Raw genomic sequence first — 24,287 nt, forward strand, 5'->3', positions numbered from 1 at the left:
AGCTTCTTTAGCAAGGCAGCGGTCTTCTTGGAGGTATGTTTGGGGTTGTTATGTTGGAACACTGCCCTGCGGCCCAGTCTCTGAAGGGAGAGGATCATGCTCTGCTTCAGTATGTCACAGTACGGGGTGGCATTCATGGTTCCCTCAATGAACTGTAGCTCCCAAGTGCCCGCAGCACTCAGGCAGCCCCAGACTATGACACTCCCACCACCATGCTTGACTGTAGGCAAGACACACTTTTCTCTGTACTCTGTTAAAACGCTGTATGGTCTTGGCCACCATGCTGCAGCTCAGTTTCAGGGTCTTGGCAATCTTCTTATAGCCTAGACCAAGGGTCTCCAAACTTTCTAAACAAAGGGCCAGTTTACTGGCAAGTGGCCATTGGGAGTAGAAATCGCCCCGGTGTCAGTGAAAGTTAACAATGCATCTTTGACATTGGGGGGGGGGGGGATTGTGCCCAATTGCTGGTGTCAATGGGAGGAATGGTGCCCCATCATTGGTATCAATAGTTGGAATAGTGCCCCATCGTTGCTGTCAGTGGGAGAAATAGTGAGTACATTCCTAAGGTGTATACCCCTAAGTGAAAACAACCACCACATCTTTTTCCAGAGCAGCCTGTATTTCTCCTGAGGTTACCTGTGGGGTTTTCTTTGTATCCCAAACAGTTCCTGTGGCAGTTATGGCTGAAATCTTTCTTGATCCACCAGACCATGGCTTGGTGTCAGAGATCTCCAAATGTTCCACTTCTTAATAAGTGATTCAACAGTACTGACTGGCATATTCAAGGCTTTGGATATCTTTTTATAACCTTTTCCATCTTTGTAAAGTATCAATACCTTGTGACGCAGGTTTTTTGACTGTTCTACCTCCTCACGGCTCAGTGTCTAGCCTGCTTAGTGCATCCATGTGAGAGCTAACAAACACATTGACTATTTATACACAGACACTAATGGGAAATTAACCTTTAATTGCCATTTTAACCTGTATGTGCCACCTTCTGTGTCTGTATTAAAGGCCAAACATTCCAACAACTTTTTATCAGGGTCATTTGGGTGATTTCTGTTATTATGATTTAAAAAGGATCCAAAAAAACTATGTGATAATAAATGGCTCCATGTGATTGCTATACTTAAATAAAAAAAAGACAGCTGTTTGGCATGATCAGTAAGATTTTCAATATTGATGCCAAAATTTCACAATTACTGCCAGGGTATGCAAACTTTTGTGCACAACTAATATCCATCTATCTACATCGATAGAGAGAGAACAGAGAATAGCGCACACATACAAAAATGATTAACTTTTACACATTGAGTCCTGACTTCTTGGGGTGGAGCACCCATGCCCCCCCCCCCACACACACACACGCCAATTCATTTTTGTCAATGTCCAATAAATGAGTTGCTCCAGGAAGAGTCCCTTCATAGTGCAGTTTAAGTGTAGTCTGCAGCTAGCACACACCTCCCATGTAAGGGGTGAGTATCTCCCATGGCTAAGAGAAGTGAGATTCATCTTTTTTTTTATGAATAGTATGGGACCCACTGAAAATGGGCTACTTTGGCGCAGTGGTGGGCTTAAGCATGGTATGGTCATATTATGTGACTAACTCCCCACATTTACTCATTAAGATTAGGCGCTTTTAAGCAGCCTTGTAAGATTTAAAATATTGTTGCACCGATGTCGATACTAAGCATCTGCACGAGTATCGGTACTCGTGCAAAATGCGCCGATACCTGAAACCGATACCTTCAGGTTTGGCCCTTTCATCTGCCAGTGCGATTCCCCCGCTGACCGATGAAATGTATACAAAAGAATGCAGGCTATCATAGGTTGTTAAGGAGCGGGGCCGCCGCGTCCTTAACAAACACTGACGTGGACCTGTCCCCTCCCGCGCTGGCTCCACACCCCCCCTCAGCTCAGTTTTTGTTGTGTTCTCCGACGATGTGCTTCTCTTGCTCCTTTGTGGGCGGCTGCAGGGGGACGGATCTGCCTGCCTGGTGAGTAGTGTGTCCTGCACTGAGCCAGGCCTTGCTGCTGTAGAACTTCTTGGAGGGGGGAGGAGGGGCAGGTCTGCTGGGTGCTGTAGTGCAGTGATTGGCAGTGTGTGGGTTCCCAAATACCTCCCCCCCCAAAACAATACACCCCCGCCCCTCCACCCTAAACAATAACCCCCCCCCCCTCTACACCTCTCCACCCTAAACAATAACACCCCTCCCCACCATAAACAACAGCACCCCTTCCTCACCTCTCCACTTAAAAAAATTAAGTTTTAAAAATGTAAAAAAAAAAAAAAATGTATATGTAAAAATAGGTTTCGGTAATGGCAAGTACTTAAAGAAAAGTATTGGTACTCCTACACAGTCTAAAAAAACAGTGCAACCATAATTTAAAAGTTAGTTCTGTAACTTGTGCGCTATTCGCTGTGGTTCTATTTATATATAGGTCTTTATAGCAGCACCAACTTTAGATATTCAGTTTTAGTGTGTGCCCCCCCCCCCCAACTCTTTGTCAGAAAGATAGATAGATAGATGCCTACAGCATCTTTCCCAGACCACAGTCTACTAAAATGCATGTCACTGTTAGTCCTGAATTGTACATGATGATATAAGAGTGCCTGCCCACATCCAGCGCTGGAGAATTCAGGACTAGAGCACCTGCTGTCGCAGGACTAGGAGGTAAGGCAAGTATTTCCTCTATATTAGGAATACCCCTTAGTAAATGTGCAATATATTCTTCAGGAACAGTGGGGAGTAAGGGTGGCACAGTACATAAATTTATGCCAGGAGTTCCACTTTAAAGGAAGATAATGGTGTCGTTATCTCCCCACTCAGAGCCTGCTGATTGGACAGTGATGTATACAGCCATTTTTAATGTCACTTTTTTTTCTGGAAACAGAAAAGACTTCTGCTTAATTCATTTTCTTTGGGTACCATAATCACAAGGGGTTAAGGCAGGATTCAAGGCCTCCTGCTGAATGGACTAGTAACTCATTACATAAGATATGTTCTTCCACAACACTAGGCCTTAGAAGCAGCTTTGGCATGCGGGTGGCTGTTTGCTTAATAGATTCTGCTTTGCTAAGTGAACTTTGTTTAATAAACCATGACTTTATGCAGGCTAAGACTTGCCATGATGGTTTAATTAAACGCACTCAAAAGTAGTGCTGAATACATAGTGAGGATAGAGCTGCACAGCAGCCAGGTTCTATATCCATGTACAGTTGTGCTCATAAGTTTACATACCCTGGCAACATTTATGATTTCTTAACATTTTTCAGAGAATATGAATGATAATACAAAAACTTTTCTTTCACTCATGGTTAGTGTTGGCTGAAGCCATTTATTATTACTGTATTTATTGGCGTATAACACTCACTTTTTTTACCCTGAAATAGAGGGTAAACTGTGCCTGCGTGCTGTGGCAAGTTTTTTTCCTAAAACTTCCCTCTTAAAGTTAGGGTACGTGTTATACGCCTGTGCGTGTTATACACCGATAAATACGGTAATCAATTGTTTACTCTTTTTAAATCATTATGGCAACAGAAACTACCCAAATGACCTTGATAAAAAGTTTACATACCCCAGTTCTTAATACCGTGTATCGCCCCCTTTGACATCAAAGACAGCTTGAAGTCTTTTGTGGATGAGGCTCTTTAACTTCTCAGATGGTAAAGCTGCCCATTCCTCTTGGCAAAAAGCCTCCAGTTCCTGTAAATTCTTGGGCTGTCTTGCATTAACTGCACGTTTGAGATCTCCCCAGAGTGGCTCAATGATAATGGAGGTCAGGAGACTGAGATTGCCACTCCAGAACCTTCACTTTAATCTGCTGTAGCCAATGACAGTTTGACTTGGCCTTGTGTTTTGGATCATTGTCATGTTGGAATGTCCAAGTACGCTTCCTGGCTGATGAATGCAAATGTCCCTCCAGTATTTTTTGATAACATACTGCATTCATCTTGCCAACAATTTTGACCAAATTGCCAAAATGCCTTTGCAGCCCACACAACCCCAAAACATTAGCGATCCACCTCTGTAGCTTTCATCATAGTCCTTGTTGACGCCTCTCCAAATGAAGCATTTATGGTTGTGGCCAAAAAGCTCAATTTTGGTCCCATCGCTCCAAACGACTTTGTGTCATGAAGTTGAGAGGCTTGTCTCTGTGCTGTTTGGCATATTGTAATCAGTAGGGTTGTCCTACAAATGCAGCCATGTCCCCCCCCAGATCCAGCCATGTCCCCCCCCAGATCCAGCCATGTCCCCCCCCCCCATATCCAGCCATGTCCCCCCCCCCATATCCAGCCATGTCGTCGTCCCCCATATCCCCCCATATCCAGCCATGTCCCCCATATGCAGCCATGTCTCCCCCCCCATATCCAGCCATGTCTCCCCCCCATATCCAGCCATGTCTCCCCCCCATATCCAGCCACGTCCCCCCCCCCCATATCCAGCCACGTCTCCCCCCCCCATATCCAGCCACGTCTCCCCCCCCCATATCCAGCCACGTCTCCCCCCCCCATATCCAGCCACGTCTCCCCCCCCATATCCAGCCACGTCTCCCCCCCCCATATCCAGCCACGTCTCCCCCCCCATATCCAGCCACGTCTCCCCCCCCATATCCAGCCACGTCTCCCCCCCCATATCCAGCCACGTCTCCCCCCATATGCAGCCATGTCTCCCCCCATATGCAACCATGTCCCCCTTACCTGCATCCTGCTGCCGCCGACTGCTTAATACGCGCGGGGAACATTACAGCTATCATTTGAATAGCTGTAATGATTCGCGCCGCGCTGTGTATAGACACTCCCCCTTGCTCGGGATTGGTCAGTTCACCCGAGCAAGGGGGAGTGTCTATACGCGGCGCGAATCATAACAGCTATTTAAATGAAAGCTGCTTTTCTCAACAGCGCGACTTCAAGTCGGATCCCAAGTAGCCTTTTATAGGACTCTTTGGCATTCAACACATCTGGACAAGTGGGTGTCCCATGGTGTGCACTGTGGCTCTATCCTCCAATCTCTATGGAACTTCTGTATCCTGTAGAGCTGTAGCGGTTGGAAGACAGAACAACTACATGCGGTATCCAACACTCCCAGATTTCCTTAGAGAATCTTACTACTTCTATTATAAAGACCTGCCACTGGGAATTTTTTTTAAACACCCGTCAGAGTCTCTTTAACCACTTAACCCCCGGACCATATTGCTGGTCAAAGACCAGAGCACTTTTTGCGATTCGGCACTTTGTCGCTTTAACTGACAATTGCCCAGTCGTGCGACGTGGTTCCCAAACAAAATTGGCGTATTTTTTTCCCCACAAATAGAGCTTTCTTTTGGTGGTATTTGATCACCTCTGCGGTTTTTAGTTTTTGCACTATAAACAAAAATAGAGCGACAATTTTGAAAAAAAAAAAAAAATGAATATTTTTTACTTTTTGCTGTAATAAATATCCCCCAAAAATATATATAAAAAAAAAAAAAAAATTCCTCAGTTTGGGCCGATACGTATTCTTCTACATTTTTTTTTTTACGAAAAATATCGCAATAAACGTTTGATTGGTTTGCGCAAAAGTTATAGCGTTTACAAAATAGGGGGTAGTTTTATGGCATTTTTATTAATATTTTTTTTTTACTAGTAATGGCGGCGATCAGCAATTTTTTTCGGTACTGCGACATTATGGCGGACACTTCGGAAACTTTTGACACATTTTTGGGACCATTGGCATTTTTATAGCGATCAGTATAAAAATGCATTGGATTACAATAAAAATGCCACTGGCAGGGAAGGGGTTAACACTAGGGGTCTGGGAAGGGGTTAAGTATGTTCCCTGGGTGTGTTCTAAATGTAGGGGGGGTGGACTCATTAGGGGAAGTGACTGATCGCTGTTCATACATTGTATGAACAGACGGTCAGGCATTTCTCCCCTGACAGGACCGGGAGCTGTGCGTTTGTAACGAGCGATCGCGGGTGATCGCATGCGTCGGGATCAGGGACGAGCGGGGGGCGCGCGCCCCTAGTGGCCGCTTCGCGGAGCGACGTATAGCTACGGGCTCTCGCGCAGGGGAGCCGACCTGCCGCCGTATAACTGTGGCGGCTGGTCGGCAAGTAGTTAAAAAAACTTGTGTAATAGACTATAAACGCTCTCATTGCTGACCTCTCTCTAGAAATACTAATTGCCTGGATGTCTCCATCTTCAGAGCTTTCTGAAAATAACCAACTGGAACATGCACAGAAATCATAAAAAAAAAGCCACATTAAAGCCAGCGCCTCTAATCTACAAACATGTTCCAGACTGGAGAGTCAGAAACTACAGAAACCACTAAATCAGCAATGCAGGACAGTATCTGGTATTTTCGAAAGGAAAGGTCAACAAAGGCAGCTTTCATATTCCCCAGCACAGGTTTCCTTTACATTATCGTAGAAAATAATCAACAGATGGCAAGGCTGGTAAACACAATGTTATAAATAGGATCAAGCCGCAGTAGCTGGCACAAGCTGTGCCCAACACTCTTGTTCCGGTGAAACCAGGACGCAAGATTTGCACGGTTTTCAATTGTATCTCGTATGTACACCCAAAAGTACTGAAAATGTACTCTTCAAAAAGAAATCAATACTTCCATCCACCTCAACATTCCCTGAATCTCCACATTCTTTACCGAGTTAAAAGGATTATGAACAAATCTCCTTTAAAAGGGAAAAAAAACAGCTCTCCCTGCTTCCTTTCCACTTATAAAAAATAAAGGCACCAGAGTGAATGGATATAGAGCCTTGAAAATGCACAGGCAACCTGTAAACATTTTTAGATGCTACAAAATACATTTCCATTACATTTTTTTATTAACCTGCACGTCCAAGAAATATAAAAAGGTGGAAAGTACAGTATGTTTTCTGGATTTTTTTTATGGGATTAACCATTTCTTGCCTGGACACGGAATCTCTCTCTCTCATATATATATATATATATATATATATATATATATATATATATATATATATATATATATAATCTCAAGTAAGCTCCAGGAGGAAGTTTTGACCAAGTAAGGCCTCGAACACACGACCGTTTTCCTCGACAGAATCCATCAAGAAACTTGGTGGCAGAGCTTTTTGCCGAGGAAAACGGTTGTGTGTATGTTTTTCATCGAGAAAACTGTCGTGGAACTCGATGAGAAAAAAAAGAGAACAAGTTCTCTTTTTCTTTGTCGTGTTCCTCGTCGGGCTGGTTTTCGACAAGAAACACGTTTGTGTGTATGCTTACAAACCCGCACATGCTCAGGAGGGTGGTGCCAGTGGAATTAAACTTGCCCTTTATAGTGCAGTCGTACGTGTTTTATGTCACCGCGTTTGAGAACGAGGAGATTTTGTCTTGACTGTGTGTACGCAAAGAAATTCTCGACAAGCCTAACAAGGAACTCGTCGAGGAGAACGAAGTTTCATTTACTACGAGTTGCTCAGGTCGTGTGTACGAGGCCTCAGAGTGAGTGAGTTATACAATAACCAGTTCCCGACTAGCTCTTTTACATATACGTCGGCAAAATGGCACAGATGGGCAAAGTAACGTATATATACACGCAACTTTGAAATTCCCGCCGTGCACGCCCCTGCCACGAGCTCCGTGACCATGCCCGCAGGATCCGCGGACTCGATGTCCGCCGGTGTCCCGCAAAAAGGTCACAGAGCTGCAGAACGGGGAGAGGCCAGTGTAAACATGCATCTCCCTGTTTTGCCTAGTGACACTGGGCCATATTCTCCTAGATTTCCCGCGGGTGGCGCGTAAGCCATTTACACTCCGCCGCCCCAACCTACAGGAGCAAGTGCTGTATTCCCCAAACACTTGCTCCGTAGTTTGGGGCGGCGGAGTGTAAATGGCCCGGTGTAGCCACGCGTATCTCCAAGGGGGCGGCTTCTATTTAAATTAAGCTTGCCCCCGATTCTAACGAACTGTGCATGCGCCGGGCTTAAAATAGCCCAGTGCGCATGCTCCAGTTCTCGGCGTAAAACGTCAATGACGCCGACGTGTGCGTCATTGACGTAAAGTCGTATTCAAGAACGACTTAGGGAAACGACGTAGCCGACGGAAAAACACGACGCGGACCCGACACCATACTTAACATGGCCTACGTGGGACGTGCGTAAACTTACCCCTCATATAACAGGGGTAAGTTTACGCTTACGCAAACAACGTTAGCGACGGTTACGCGACGCAAATTTGTTCGGGAATCGGCGTATCAGGCTCATTTGCATAAACAAATGAGACCTGAACGTAAACGCCATCTAGCGGTGGGCGGAGTAATTACATTTAAGATCCGACAGTGTAAGTAACTTACACATGGCGGATCTTAAGTGTATCTATGCGAAAATGATTCTAAGAATCAGTCGCATAGATACACGGGCCAAAAAAGAGAGATACGATGGAGTATCCTGAGATACTCCATCGTATCCTTATTCAGAATATGGCCCACTGTCACTGATCGTCTGTTCCCTCTCATCGGAAACAGCAAGCAGTGATGTGTCAATCTTAGCCACGCCCCCTAACAGTAAGAATCACTCCTTAGGTTACACTTAACCCCTTCAGCGCCACCTAGTGGTTAACCCCCCTTCACTGCCAGTGTCATTTTCACAGTAAACAGTGCATATTTATAGCACTGATCGCTGTAAAAATGCCAATGGTCCCAAAAATGTGTCAAAAGTGTCCGCCATAAAGTCGCAGTCACGATAAAAATTGCTGATCACCATTACTAGTAAGAAAATAAAATGCCATAAAACTATCCCCTATTTTGTAGACGCTATAACTTTTGCGCAACCCAATCAATATATGCTTATTGCGATTTTTTTTACCAAAAATATGTAGAAGAATACGTATCGGCCTAAACTGTGGAAACTTTTTTTTGTTTTTATAGATTTTTGGGGGACATTTATTATAGCAAAAAATATTGAATTTTTTTCAAAATTATCGCTCTTTTTTTGTTTATAGCGCAAAAAAATAAAAGCCGCAGAGGTGATTAAATACCACCAAATGATAGCTCTATTTGTGGGGAAAAAAGGACGTAAATTTTGATTGGGAGCCACGTTGCAAGACCGCGCAATTGTCAGTTAAAGCGACGCAGTGCCCAATCGCAAAAAATGCTCTGGTCTTTGGCCAGCGAAATGGTCCGAGGCTGAAGCGGATAATGGTGGAAGATTTTCCCTGAAGTTTATTTTGTTTAAAACAAATTGGGCTACCACGCCCCTAAAAATACAGTCTGGAGTGACCGTTGTTCCTGAAAAGGCATACACCAGCATAATCACCCCAGATCGTATATATATATATATATATATATATATATATGTACACACACACACACACACACACACACACACACACACACCTGGGTGGGCCAAGCATTCTGGGAAGACATTACAGGTATGACCCCTTGGGGGCACACAACTGCACAATCTATGATTGCTGTGTCTCCCAGACACAACAGGTCACAGATTGGGGTACAGGGCCACAGCCGAACATTAAGGAGGAGCTCCAGGCTCCTTCAGAAAAAAATAAAAGTCAGCTGCTACAAATACTGTAGCGGCTGACTTTTATTATAAGGACACTTGCCTGTCCAGGGATCCAGAGATGTCCTCACCTGAGCCGATTCTTCAATCGGCTTCAGGTGCAGGCGCCGATATCTCTAGTAAGAGAAACAGGAAGTGAAGCCTTGCGGCTTCACAGCTTGTTTCCTACTGTGCATGCTGTGAGCGACACTGCGCCTTCCGAAAGTGTGTTTGCTCTGTGAGAAGCTATCCGTTTGAATGGCTCTTCAGATAGCATTTGACAGGTAGTGAGGTGTTGTATCACTTGCTTTAACCCCTTGGACCACGCACAAGCACCCCCATTCACTTAAATGGGTCACGGTCGGCAGAGGTATAGGGGGTATAATTGCTACCACAGCTGTTAAGAGAAGCATTGCAAACCACGGCATGTGTACACCCCCTGCAACTGCCTTTTCAGCTGTTGAGCGACCACAGCTTAACCTTAAGGTTTTACAACTCCCCTAACCTCATTTTGCAAATTAGAAAACTTTTTTCCAAAATGATTGGTCTTTTTTCCTTTATATAGTACAACATAAAAATAAAAAACCCTGTGGTGATTAACCACTTCAATACCAGGCACTTTCGCCCCTCCTGCCCAGGACAATTTTCAGCGTCGTCGTACTTTGAATGATAATTGCACGGTCATGCAACACTGTATTCAAACTACATTTTTATCATTTTCTTCCCACAAATAGAGCTTTCTTTTGGTTGTATTTGATCAACACTGGGGAAGCTACTTATGAAGCGAGCTTCAATGGAAAAACGTGGTGGAACGTAACCTCGCTTTGCTAGAACATTGTGAGAAAAACGATGGTGTGTAGGCAACTTCGTCTTTGAAAATTGAAGTTTCAAAAACGTTGTTTTTTACTTCACAGAAAATGTCGTTTTTTTTCATCACATAAAGTGATGGTGTGTACGGGGCATAAGGAACACTTTTCCCACTGACCACCATGAGCTGTAGATATTACTAGCAGGGACTTCCTGAGGTTGAGACAGAAAATTATTTCAAGAGTTCCTCTGTGTTAAAAAGGTTGAAAAGGCTTTTCTTGTGAAAAAAAAAAAAAAGGATTAAAAAGGCCTAGACTTAAGATGTGGTGTTAAAATTCCTCTGACCTTTCCCTTAGTGGTGAGGTTCCTAACAGAGGCGGCTCTTTAATAGGCGGTTGCCCAAGGCCTCAAACTCACAGGGGCCTCGTGGCCGCCTAACTTACCCAATGCATTACCCCAGTTTTGAGGGACAGGGTACCTTAACTCTGCTGTGCTCAAGCAGCATTAGGAGCCCTGACTCAGGAGCAGGCAGCCAGCGTCCCTAACAACCAGTGAATATCGATGACAGCACCCCTTGTGACGTCAATGACCCATCATGCCCTCAGTCAATGATGTCACAAGGGGGTGGGTTCACCAGGTGACATCACCGGGTAGTTCCCGTCCCTTAGTTATTAAAAAGCAGGATCTGGGGGTCGCCTTGTTTAAAGAGGGCTTCCAAATTACAATAAGCCCCCTGCCTGCAGACCCCTACAACCACCGCCAGGGTTGTGGGGAGAGTCTCTTGCCCTTGAATTATTTCTCCCATCATGGGTGTGAGTAAGGTCCCATGTCAAGTTTTGCCTAAGACCTCACAAAGCCTAGAGCCGCCTCTGGTTCCTAACTAGCTTAGCACTAATCTGCAAAAAGATCAGTGCTCCCATTATGTACGTATTCAGTTCTGACTGACTTCTGGAAATTCTACAAAGCCATCTTGCTGATCCATTGTTTTTATTAAAAACCTCAGTCTCTGACCTAGATAACGAGTTCTGCCTTTACTGGCTGCTTATTTGTCCTGGACCAGTGCCTAAATATTACCAAAGCCATTACATTAGCATGACAGCCTGAAAACTAGCCTTTTTTTTTAGAAGGATGCTCAGCAACAAGATTACATAGCCTGAACTTCCACTTTAACATTTAACAAAAGTGTAGATTTCCTTTAAAGTGAAAGTTCAGTCAACATCTACTCCCACTCATTCTAAGATTTTATCTACCCCGTGAGAGAAAAGACACTAATGCCCCGTACACACCATCTGTAAAAAGTCCACGGGAAAACCAAGCGGAAAACCGAAAAACCTGCTCGGTAGCTTTTTCCCCCTACACACGGCCAGTTTTCCTGGCAGGAAAAATGCCATGAGAGCTTTGGTCGGGAAAGCCGGCCGTGTGTATGCTCCACCCCAGGCTTTTCCTATAGAAAAACTGTCAGTTCAAAAACCGCCGAGAATCCTGGCAGGAAAAAAGAAAACATGTTCTCATGATTCCCGGCGGTTTTCCTGTCGGGAAAACTGCCATGGAGCATACAAACGGCCAGTTTTCCCGGCCAAAAGCGGTCATGGCAGTTTTCCAGATGGCAAAACTGGTCGTGTGTACAAGGCAGGCATCATACTTGCCTATTCTGAAGCCGCTGTGGTCCGGTCACATGATCGGGTCCCAGCACCAGCTTCAATGTAGAGAAGGGGGCAGCCAATGGATACCCCATAGTAAGCCTATGGGTGACGTTACCGCATAGGCTTTTGCAGCCATTGTTGGCCATCTCTCCTCTTCATTGAACCCCCTACTAGAGACATAATGCGACTGGAAAACAGCAACTTCAAATTAGGCAAGTATAAGCATCTTTTCTTTCATGGGGTAGAAGTAGGTTTAGCCTTAGATTTTGAGTGAACTTCCAAGTCTTTATAGATGTATTTCTGGTATAAAGCTCCTCCCACAACCCTTACTTCAGTGGAACTAAACGTTGCAAGCCTTGATTTCTCCTACGTGTAAAAAGCGGCATTAGGGTTTAAAACGTCAACATTCCTCAATGTACTCACCAGTTATTTATTTTTCCAGACTTCTCATCCAGTCTTCATCCGAACTGCTTCCTGTAGCATCGGAATCCAACTGGCGCTCAAAATAGGTTAAAATGCCTGGCATACATACAGAAAATTTCCCCACCTGAGATGGACTTTGAAGATACTCAAAGTTTTGTTTATTCTGATTGATGCAGGTATTACTGGTTACATTGGATGGGTCTGCAGCCTTGTGATTTATCTTTGTATTACTTAGTGGACTTAAAGGGTTGCTGCTCATTTTTGCTTTTCTCGTCTGATAACTCACAAAGTTACTTATCTGTTGCCTGCAACGTTCTGCAACATGGTTCGTCAACAGCATCTGCAAGCGCTTCTTATTCCTTTTAGCACGGTTTATAAGGCCTTGCTGTTGATTTAGACATCTGATAAAACATGATTTGGCTTTACTTTCCTTATTTGGTAGCATCTGGGGTGTAGTTTCCAGGTGCGCTGAATCTGGTAAAGAATAATTACTAGCAAGTGGTATAGAAAGACGTTGCCCCTCTATTCTTCCATTTAACCTATATTTTGGACCAGGCGACCCATGCATGCCTTCAGCCTCAGTCACAGATAGGTCCCAAAGTTTGTTCACATCTGCTAAAACCTGGCTTACAGTTCCTGGGAAAAGTTCCCTCTTAGCTTTCCTTTCTTCATTTGGAAAAAAAGTCTGTCTGCAGTTTTTGCTTTCCTGCTTACTGTTGAAACAGTCTTTATTTTGAGCATTTAATCCAGAATTTAACAGAAAAAAGTGAGATTTATATGGTGGAGAGGAAGGACAATCAGTTTGCGTATTTGTATAGCTTTTCTGAAGGCACCTTTGACTTGTGGTATGCAATGCAACGGAGCTAGTTTCTTTAAGCAGAATGGTTTCCTCCATGGGTTTAGAGTTACTTGAGCACAAATTAGCACTAAAAAAGTGAATCCCCGTCTCTTTAGTTGATGTTTCTGTAGGAGCTGGGGACATTGCTGCTTCCACAATCAATTTTAGGCAACTCTGTAAACAGAAGAAAAAGGATGTCAAAAGGGATTGTAAACCTGTATATTATTTTTTTTAACTAGCAAATGTCATACTTACCTGCAATGGTTCTGCACAGAGCAGCTCAGATCCTTCTCCTGGCTCCTCCCTCCTGTTGAGTGCCCAGCACAGCAAACTTGCTATGGGGGCACTCATGCAGGCTCACTCCAGAGGGCCCATTGAGAGAAAGAAAGCCACTGCTCTCGAGCACAGAGCTGTATCGAGATCGGGCTCAGGCAAGTATAAAGGGGAGCTGCAGGGAAACTGTACACAGAGGTTTTTAACATTATTGCAAAGAATGCAACCCTTCAGTCAGCCTTTAGAACCACTTTAACCACTTCCAGACCGCCGCATGTATATGTACGTCGGCAGAATGGCACATACAGGCACATTGGCGTACCTGTACGTCCCTGCCTAGACGTGGGTCGGGGGTCAGATCGGGACCCCCCCCCCCGCTACATGCGGCGGTCGGATTCCCGCGGGGAGCGATCCGGAACGGCGCGGCTATTCGTTTATAGCCGCCCCATCGCGATTGCTCCCCGGAGCTGAAGAACGGGGAGAGCCGTATGTAAACACGGCTTCCCCGTGCTTCACTGTGGCGGCTGCATCGATCGAGTGATCCCTTTTATAGGGAGACACAATCGATGACGTCAGACCTACAGCCACACCCCCCTACAGTTGTAAACACACACTAGGTGAACCCTAACTCCTACAGCGCCCCTGTGGTTAACTCCCAAACTGCAACTGTAATTTTCACAATAAACAATGCAATTTAAATGCATTTTTTGCTGTGAAAATGACAATGGTCCCAAAAATGTGTCAAAATTGTCCGAAGTGTCCGCCATAATGTCGCAGTCACGAAAAAAAATAAATCACTCATCGCCGCCATTAGTAGTAAAAAAAAATAAAACTATCCCCTATTTTGTAAACGCTATAAATTTTGCGCAAACCAATCGATAAATGCCTATTGCGATTTTTTTTACCAAAAATAGGTAGAAGAATACATATCGGCCTAAACTGAGGGAAAAAAAAATGTATATATGTTTTTGGGGGATATTTATTATAGCAAAAAGTAAAAAATATTGCATTTTTTTCAAAATTGTCGCTCTATTTTTGTTTATAGCGCAAAAAATAAAAACCGCAGAGGTGATCAAATACCAACAAAAGAAAGCTCTATTTGTGGGGAAAAAAGGACGCCAATTTTGTTTGGGAGCCACATCGCATGACCGTGCAATTGTCTGTTAAAGCGACGCAGTGCTGAATTGTAAAAACCCCTTGGGTCATTTAGCAGCATATTGGTCCGGTCCTTAAGTGGTTAACGAAAACTCACATATGAAAAACTGTCCTAAAAAAATAAAATAAAAAAAAAGAAAGTGTTCCAAACCAGAGCAAACAACCAAATTTCTAAATACCTTTTTGCACTACAAGTTGAAACAATAAATGTAAAAACTGCCACATATCCCTACAGAACATTCTTCCGTCATAAAGTTCTAATATTAGACCATAATCTAATCTAGGTAGCAAAATAGAGAATACGGTCACCTACCATCTATCAAACTTTATCCCTCAGTGAGGAGTTGCAGTAATGCACACAGAGCATTTCTGGTAAATCTCAGACACTCTGGAGCAGGGTTCTCCAAACTATGTTCCTCCAGTTGTTCAGGAACTACAATTTCCATCATGCCTAGTCATGTCTGTGAACGTCGGAGAATTACAATTCATCATGGGACATGTAGTTCCACAACAACTGGAGGGCCGTAGTTTGGGGATCCCTGCTCTAGAGCTTTGATACTGCAGAAGCTCATGTATACACAGACTAGGTCAGGCATGTCCAAAGTCCGGCCCACGGGCCAAATGCGGCTCCCCTGTTGATTAAATATGGCCCCTCTGGGGATTTGGGTGTATATATATTGTTTGTGGCCCCCCCGGGCCACAAAAGATATATACCGTATTTATCGGCGCTGCCTTGGAGGGGACAGGGAGGGGGCAGGACGAGCGCCGGCAGATTACATGAAGAGAATCTCCTGTTTACTCAGCAGCGTCTGTATTGGAAGTCCCGTCTCCAGGGATTCCATTCGATGACTGTTCTGTCTATCATAGGAGGTGGGACTTTGTCTTAAAGCGGCCACAGAGTAAACAAGAGATTCTCCTGTTGTAATCTGTCGGCATTCGTCCCGCCCCCCTCCCTCTGCCCTCCGAGGCTGCAGATGGGCATCGATCAGGCTGCATTCATGGCACATGTGAGGCTGCATTCATGGCACATGTGAGGCTGAATTGGTTGCAATGGTAAGGCTGCGTTGGTTGCAATGGTAAGGATGCATTCGTGGCACATGTGAGGCTGCATTCGTGGGAATGGTAAGCCTGTGCGTGTTATACGCCGATAAATACGGTATATCCAAATAACACACCCAAGCTCATCCTTAGTCCTGAGCAGCGCTCTGGGATTCGTTGGAGCCACAAAATAAATATATACACAGTATATCCAAATAACACGCCCACGCTCATCTCTTCACCACACACAGCCACAAAGGCAAGAGAATTCTTGTTGGGCCGTGTATTAGTGCTCGGACGAACACACTTAGACCGAATTTTAATGGTTCAAAGAATGTCAGGCCAAATAGTCGGCCCTCACTCATGTTCACTTCATCAAATCTGGCCCTCTTTGAAAAAAAGTTTGGACACCCCTGGACTAGGTCAACTGCCGGCCACGGGAACATTTTGCAAAACGCTATGGTTTTACCGTGGTTTTGCAGCCAGCGTTCAAAATGTTTCTATCCTGAAGGAAATTCTTCTGCATTCAGGAGAGGGAGGCCAAACCTCCCCTAACTACAGGGGCTTCTAAACTCTTGTAAAAATCTATGTGTGCATGGACAGAGGCTTTTATGGAGTTGAATTTAGGAGTTTTGGCAAAGAAATGCCAAAGCTCCCAGTGGCGGCCAGTAATGCAGGGCACTATCCATGCACCCGGCCCCCTTATCGAGGCTCTAAAAGGCTTAAAAAAAGGGCCCACCCAGATGTGTGACAATAGCAAATGAATATAAGCTATGGTCATATGGTCACACCAATTCTCCTCCTGGGGCCAAACAGGAAGCGGGTCCTAAAACCCGTTTCCTGATTGGCCGAAAGAAGAAGCAGGAGAAGCCATCCGCCCGGAGCGAAAAACCATTGATGGGGTAAGTGCGAGGCCAACCGATTTGGGTGGGGGGGTAGGGGTGCGGGTGACCTGACCGACCTGGGGGGCGACTGTGGGTGCAAAGTCCTCAGTTACAAAAAGATATTGATAAGACAGAACAAGTCCAGAGATGGGCAAATAAAATGGTGAAAGGGCTGAGGGATAAGATATATCAGGAGACTTAATATGTAGAGCCTGGAAGAAAGAGGAGACCTGTATGAAAGCTTTAAATACATCAAAAAGGGGTGAATAAAGTTCAGGAGGGCAGTATTTTCAATATGATGCTAAGATCAAGAACACAGGGACACAATCTCAAACTAGCAGGAGGAAAGTTCAAAGCTAATTTTAGGAAGTATCCAAAAGAATAATCAATGCTTGGAATATATTTCCAGCTTAAGTAGTAAGTCAGTCAATAGTAAGTGGATTCAAACATGCTCAGGACAAACACAGATCTATACTCAGATAAGATGGTTAAAAACAAAAAATCAAATATGGGCAAGCTCATATGGACCACTTGGTCTTTTTTCTGCCGTCACTCTATGGTTCTATGTGGTAAACAAGCAGCAAAAAGCATTTTAAACAATCCTTCATTCATTCATTTCTGTAGCTATAAGTATTTGAGAAATTAATCTTCAAATTCACAATGAAGGCACTGAAATCTGTTCGCTCTCTTTTTTCCCCAAAAAAGTTTATTGAAAGGTATATTCGGTGTTACAGCAGTATCATACAGAGGATGACATAGAAATATGTATTCTGAATGACAAAACAGACAGTTACAATAAACGCACCTAATCATCATTGGATGTATTAGATATTAAACCTGAAATCTAAATGGGAATTCAAGTAAAAAGTAAGGCCTATGGAACATCAACAATTAAACTCGCGATGATTGGCATAAACTACAAAAAACAGTAGTATCAGTTCTTCTGTCTGGAGCCAAGGAGAGGAAAGAGAAGGGGGGGGGAAACTCTAAGGCCCCATGCACACGAGACGCTATTACAAACGCCTCTAATCTCAGCTTTTCAAAGGCAAAAACCGGCATTTAAAACGCCCGTTTTTGCCGCAAATTGTGCGGCGTTTTGCGGCGTTTTACCGCGATTTGCGGCTGTCAGCGTTTATCCCCAAAACACTGTAGACCCTCCCCAAGCTCAGAATCAAACTATTTGTGCCGCGTTTTGCCGCGTTTTGCCGTGATTTGCGTTTAAAACGCAAAAGCTGAAAGCTTCTGAACCCAAAATTTTGGGTTTGGAAAAACGGCCCTAAACCCAACTGCTTTGAAACGCCAAAAAACGTGATCGTGTGCATGGACACATAGGATAACATTAAATGTGTTCAGGGGCAGTTGAAAAAAATGCCCAAATGCCTCTGAACTCGAGTTTAGCAGCGTCTCGTGTGCATGGGGCCTAAGCATGTTCCATATGCTTGGTAGTCTTCAGCTGTTTGTATGATACTATGAAGCAACTTGAGAAATTAGTTGCCAACCGAGTATTTGAGCCAGTTGGTCCCAAGTATTTGTGTTGGGGACCAATTACTTGGACTAATGCCCTGTACACACGATCGGTTCATCCGATGAAAACGGTCTGATGGATTTTTTCATCAGATATCCGATGAAGCTGACTTTTATCAGTCTTGCCTACACACCATCAGTTAAAAAAAACGATCGTGTCAGAAAAAAATGAAGTTCAAAGCTTCCGAGCATGCGTCGACTTGATTCTGAGCATGCATTGATTTTTAACCAATGGATTTCCCCACAGGCCATTGTTTTTTTTCTATCGGTTTTTTAACCATCAGATCATTTTAAAACAGGTTCTACGTTTTTTCACCGATTGGGGGGGTATGGGAAACCGATGGGGCCCACACATCCATCAGACAAACCGATCGTGTGTGGGCCCCATCGGTTTACCCCCCCCCCCCCCCAATCGGTGGGAAAAAAAACGTAGAACCTGTTTTAAAATTATCTGATGGTTAAAAAACCGATAGAAAAAAAAAACGATTGTCTGTGGGGAAATCCATTGGTTAAAAATCCATGCATGCTCAGAATCAAGTCGATGCATGCTCGGAAACATTGAACTTAATTTTTCTCAGCACGTCGTTGTGTTTTACTGGAGGTGTCACGAAAGGCTTGTTTTAAAGCTATTCTACTGCTTGTTAAAAATATGTAAATATGCCCATAGTCTGTGCAGAGGTGCAGTTTATAATTTTAGTTTTGCCCAAGGGCAGAAACACAAAGGTGTATGCAATAACCACCATTTTGACAGAAAAACCTCATCTGTTCACCTCTTTGAAACTATTTTCACATTGATATTTATGCCGGATTCATCTAATGACATTGGTGGTTATTTACGAAAGGCAAATCCACTTTGCACTACAAGTGCAAACTACAAGTGCAAAGTGTGAAATTGCACTGAAAGTGCAGTCGCTGTAAATCTGAGGGGTAGATTTGAAATGAGGGGAAGCTCTGCTGATTTTATCATCCAATCATGTTCAAGCTAACATGTTTTTTTTTTTCCCTTGCATGTCCCCCTTGGATCTACAGCGACTTCCCTTCCAGGTACACTTTCAGTGCAATTTCAAGTGCACTTTACACTTGTAGTTTTCTCTTGTAGTGCAAAGTGGATTTGCCTTTCGTAAATAACCCCCCAAATGAGGCACTCATCTGAGGGTTAATAAAAGGAACCAGCGACATCTTTTGGAAAAAAACTTTAAGTTTTAAAATATCTCTAAGGCCTTTAATGGTGCGCAAGATTTTAATAGCCATGGCTAGAACAAGGGGCTCTTGCCGTTGGAATCCAAGAAAAAAAAAAAACTGTCACTGAAAACTAAACAGTTTTGGGGTAAATTTGGGGAGTATATGAACACGGAGAGAGAACAAATGGTTTTATAGATATTAGGGTTGTCCCGATGCCACTTTAAGACCGAGTACAAGTACCGATACTTTTTTTCGAATAGTACTCACCGATACCGAATACCCATACTTTTTTTCAAGTACTCGCCGATACCGAATACTGATACTTTTTTTTAATCTCATGTGACAGCGGCACATGTGTCAGGTTTTTTTTTTTTTTTTATCTTTAACAATTTGTTTTTAAATATTTTTTTTTTACAATTGTTTTACTTATTTATAATGCTTTATTTTTTTTTAGGGGGGGGGGGGGTAGACCGTGTCAGTGTGTTTTTTCCTTTTATTATTTTCTACAATATAAATATATATTTTTTTTTCAGCCCTGTTGGGGGACTTTGGTGAGATATCAGGGGTCTTAACAGACCTCTGACATCTCCCCTTTGAGACAGAGAAAGGGACTAGGGACACAGATTCCCCAGCAGCGCTAAAAAAGAAAGAAAGAAAGAAAGAAAGAAAGAAAGAAAGAAAGAAAGAAAGAAAGAAAGAAAGAAAGAGAGAGAGAGACTTGTGACTTCCCCATGCACTGATCACAGCTGACAGTACATGTATCGGGTGAAGCATCAGGAGCATTTGCCCGAGTACAAGTACTCAGGCAAATGCTTGGTATCGGTCCCGATACTAGTATTGGTACAACCCTAATAGATATATTCACTGGAAAAAAAAAGGATGTTTTTTCCGATGGAATTCCGCTCAAGCCTGCCTTGCATACACACGGCTGAACTTTTGACTGCCAAGAGCGCGGAGACGTAAAAGACTACGACGAGCCGAGAAAATTAAGTTCTATGCTTCTGAGCATGCGTTGATTTGTTTCCGATCATGCGTCAGAATTTTGCACATCGGAATTTGTACACACACACACACACACACACACACACAATAGGAAATACAGATTGGATTTTTTCCTGATGAGAAAATAAGAGAACTTGCTCTCTATCTTTTTCCAGCAGTTTCTCGGTTGGAAAAAGTCTGATGAAGCATACACACAGTTGGGATTCCCGACCAAAAGCTCTCATCTGACTTTTTCCAACGGGAAAACCGATCATGTGTACGGGGCATTAGAGTCACATACTTGAAAGTTATTCCTCTCTGTAGGCAACAAAAGCCAAATTCATAAAAAGCTAAATTACAGTAATACCTCTCTTTTAATACTGTGAAGCCATCATTACATCATTCTGCAACCTAGTAATTTAGCAGAGTAACTCACATACACTTATGGCTGATTATTAACAGCACGGTCAACCAAACATCCTACCACATATGAAATGTTCAAACAATTGGCTATTCATTAAAACTGGAAAAAACCTTTGTTCTACACTGCAGCAGCCAAACTGAAAAGGAAAGGAACGTGTTGGATCAAATCACAATAAGGCGGACTTATAAATCTCAAGGAACAAAGTGTTTTGGTTGCCAATAAGAACCAATCCAGCTGTAGGGTTTCTTGGAGCATAAAATAAAGAATCCAGTTAGTTGCTGCGGAGAAGAAAATAGTGCTCATTCAGGATTTGTATGCACTTAGAGTAATGAGAAAAAATAAGTACACCCATTAGCAATTGTTTATAAGTGATTGTAAAGGTTTTCTTTTTTACCTTAACGCATTAATGTAAAAAAATAAAGAAAATTCCATGATCAGCCACCAACCAATCGCCGCCCCCCCCCCCAAAAAAAGTCCTATCTCGATCCAGAATTGTGCCCATCTGAATCTAGCCCTCTCCTCTCACAGAGGCAGCAGCGGTAGCCAGTGTCTCCCGCTGCTGTCAATCCTGTGAGCAGAGAAAGGACAAACCTGAACCGTGCTGTATGATCGATGCACACAGCCCAGCTTGGGATCAATTGATTGTAAACGTTTGATTTAAAAAATAAATAAAATAACAAACATGTCATACTTACTACCTCCACTGTGCAGTTCATTTTGCACAGAGTGGCCCCGATCATCCTCTTCTGGGGTCCCTCGGTAGCTATCGCGGCTTTTCCCTTTTCCCCAATTTTTCCTTCAAGTGTGCCAGTCTCTGCTGCAGAGAAACACCCCCCATAACAGGGTATTATCACCTCTATACTTTACTGTAGAAAGAGTGTTATGTAGATGGTAAGCAGGATTTACATTTGGTGTTAAAGCGGAGTTCCACCTAAAAATGGAACTTCTGCTTAATCCACTCCTTGCCCCCTTACATGCCACATTTGGCATGTAATTTTTTTTGGGGGGGAGTGGGGGCTTCAGGAGGAGTGGGACTTCCTGTACCACTTCCTCCTTCCGCCGAGGGGCTGGTAAGGCGAATAGCTTAAAGGAACACTAAAGGTTTGTTTTTATTAGATCAATTGATTGCTGTAAGCAAGAGCATTTAAATATCACTTACCTCGTTTTTCCTTTTGACTTCCAAAATACAGTAATCCAGGTTTAAAAATGCCATTTCCTGTCTCTCCTCTTCTTGCTTTCCACCAGCATCTGAGCCGTTTTGCATGGTGGAAAGCAGAATGTGCTCACCCCCTCCCTATGACTACAGCCCTGCGTGAAGATGCTCTCTTATCCCTCACAGGCATGGAGGCTAAGCCTAATGGGAACTGTAGTTCCCATTAGGCCGTGATGTAGCAAGAATGAATGCGCACCGCAAACCAGGAAGTCAGTGAGAATAATGATTCAGGAGTGACGGAGGTGAATAAAACAGCTCGATTTCAACAGGTATCAAACTAGTTATAATGCAAAACATTACTTTTTACTTTATCAGCTACTGTCAGACTTTACTTTAAGAGGAAAATATTTTTGTCTTTACAACCCCTTTAATCGCCTTATTGCAGCCCCTCCCTGTAGGCGAGCGCCTGTTCAATCGGACGGCGCCGCGCCACTCGCGCAGTGGGTGCCCGGCCGTGAAGCCGAAAGCTGGAAAAAATGTCATACCTGCCCCATAGCATCATTATACCAACCAAACAGCATAATATCATTATCTTGTTCATAAAAGGAAAAACCATGCATTTTAAAAGCACATCGCCCATAATCGCAGCCTCACCGTGCCCATAATTTCAGCCTCACCGTGCCCATAATTTCAGCCTCACCGTGCCCATATTCGCAGCCTCACCATGCTCATAATCGCAACCCTTATCGTGCCCAAAAATCGCAGCCTCACCATGCCTATAATCGCAGCATCACCATGCCCATATTCGCAGAACTTATCGTGCCCATATTCGCAGAACTTATAGTGCCCATATTCGCAGACCTTATCGTGCCCATATTCGCAGAACTTATCGTGCCCATATTCGCAGACCTTATCGTGCCCATATTCGCAGACCTTATCGTGCCCATATTCGCAGCCTCACGAGTCACTACAGTCAGTGCCTGAATTTTACACACAGTCAGCGGGCATCTCCCGTTGTCTTGGAGCTCAGTGTGAAAAGTTTGCCTGCGCTGTGGGAAAGGTCCCGTCCTCCTCCTAGACCAGCTTGTGTGATAGACAGGGTGTTCTGTCTATCACACGAACTGATCTAGGAGGAGGGCGGGACCTTTCCCAATTGGGCACCATGAGCAAATCTGAAAGATGAAAAAATGAATCCGTGCAACGGAAATTGTTTAAAAAATATATGCTGCAAGAAGGATAATATATATGTATTCTGCAAGAAGAAACTCTAGTACATATGTCAATGTGTACTGAAAAAAAGGGGAATTGCTGAGGTGGCTGCCCCTACAAGTGGAATATGAAATGAAAGGAAGAAATTAGTAGGTGCTGGAGCCTGCCTATGTGATTCTATGACATAAATGATTATTTAAATTCCATGAATAATAAATAATAACAATAAGTGATAAGTGATGAACCCACTCTCGCACGTGTGATACTTGCAAAAATCACAAATGCATTAATAAAATAAAATAAGTACAATCATAATTTAGACAGAACATGATAATAGATAATTAGTCCATATATATTTGAAGTGCTAAATTTTGCTTTGAATACTTAGTGCTGCAATTAAAGTGCTGTATAGTTCATGTGAAGTGCTACGTGCCACTATTAGTAACTATTGCTGTGTTCCACTCTGTGCCCCCTTCATCCGTGCCATGATGTGCCCCCACATGAGAGGTCCAAACCTTTCCCTGCTCCATCCAAACAAAAAAAAAAAGTTTTGTTTTTTATATATAATATTATTTTTTACATAGACTTTAATATTGTGCCTGTGTGTTCCAATGTCACTTCATCCTTGACAGCCAGGAAAGTGGCATTTTCATCAGACGTCACACTTTCTCCCGCCTCCTCCCCCCTCAGGTAATACGTATTTACTAATATCGGCACCTCAGTAAACTTTTGCCAAGCTCTGCCCACGCGCACTCCAAATTATTACGCACCGCGATCTGTACAGAACCATCGCAGATCTTTACCTGGGGACCTCCCGCGATGTGCCTCTGAAGAAGTCCGGGGAAAGTTCGGAGATCACTCGGTCCGTTCCGATCTGGAGATCGGTGATCTGCGCGCCTCTCTCCCTTCGTCACCAGACACCCCGATTACCCTTCTCCTCCGCGAGTTTCCAGAGACTTCAGACTACAACCGAGCTCTGCCCGCTCCACCAATCAGCCCCCTTTTGCTAAAAAGTGGGCGAGAAACGTCACGTGGGGGCCAATCGCCGGCTAGGAGGGCACGTTTCACTCGCGTCCAATAGCAGGAGGGCTAGGCGTGTTTAAGCAAATTAAGTGAACGATAAGCCAATGAAATCCGAACAGTGGGGCGGAATAGACGAGTATTGTACGGGGGGCGGGGAGCGAAGTAACAGGCTACGTCATGATGTAAATATTATGAATGAGAAGGGTGGCG

At 43.8% G+C, this 24,287-nt stretch overlaps 1 pseudogene; it reads right to left on the reverse strand.

Moving 5' to 3' along the window:
- LOC120944426 overlaps positions 1–24,083 on the reverse strand; it is a 49,636-nt pseudogene extending 25,553 nt beyond the window's left edge.
- Positions 24,084–24,287: the final 204 nt, after the last annotated feature.

The sequence above is a fragment of the Rana temporaria genome, chromosome 6, assembly GCF_905171775.1.
Source record: "Rana temporaria chromosome 6, aRanTem1.1, whole genome shotgun sequence".
Classification (NCBI taxonomy): Eukaryota; Metazoa; Chordata; class Amphibia; order Anura; family Ranidae; genus Rana; species Rana temporaria.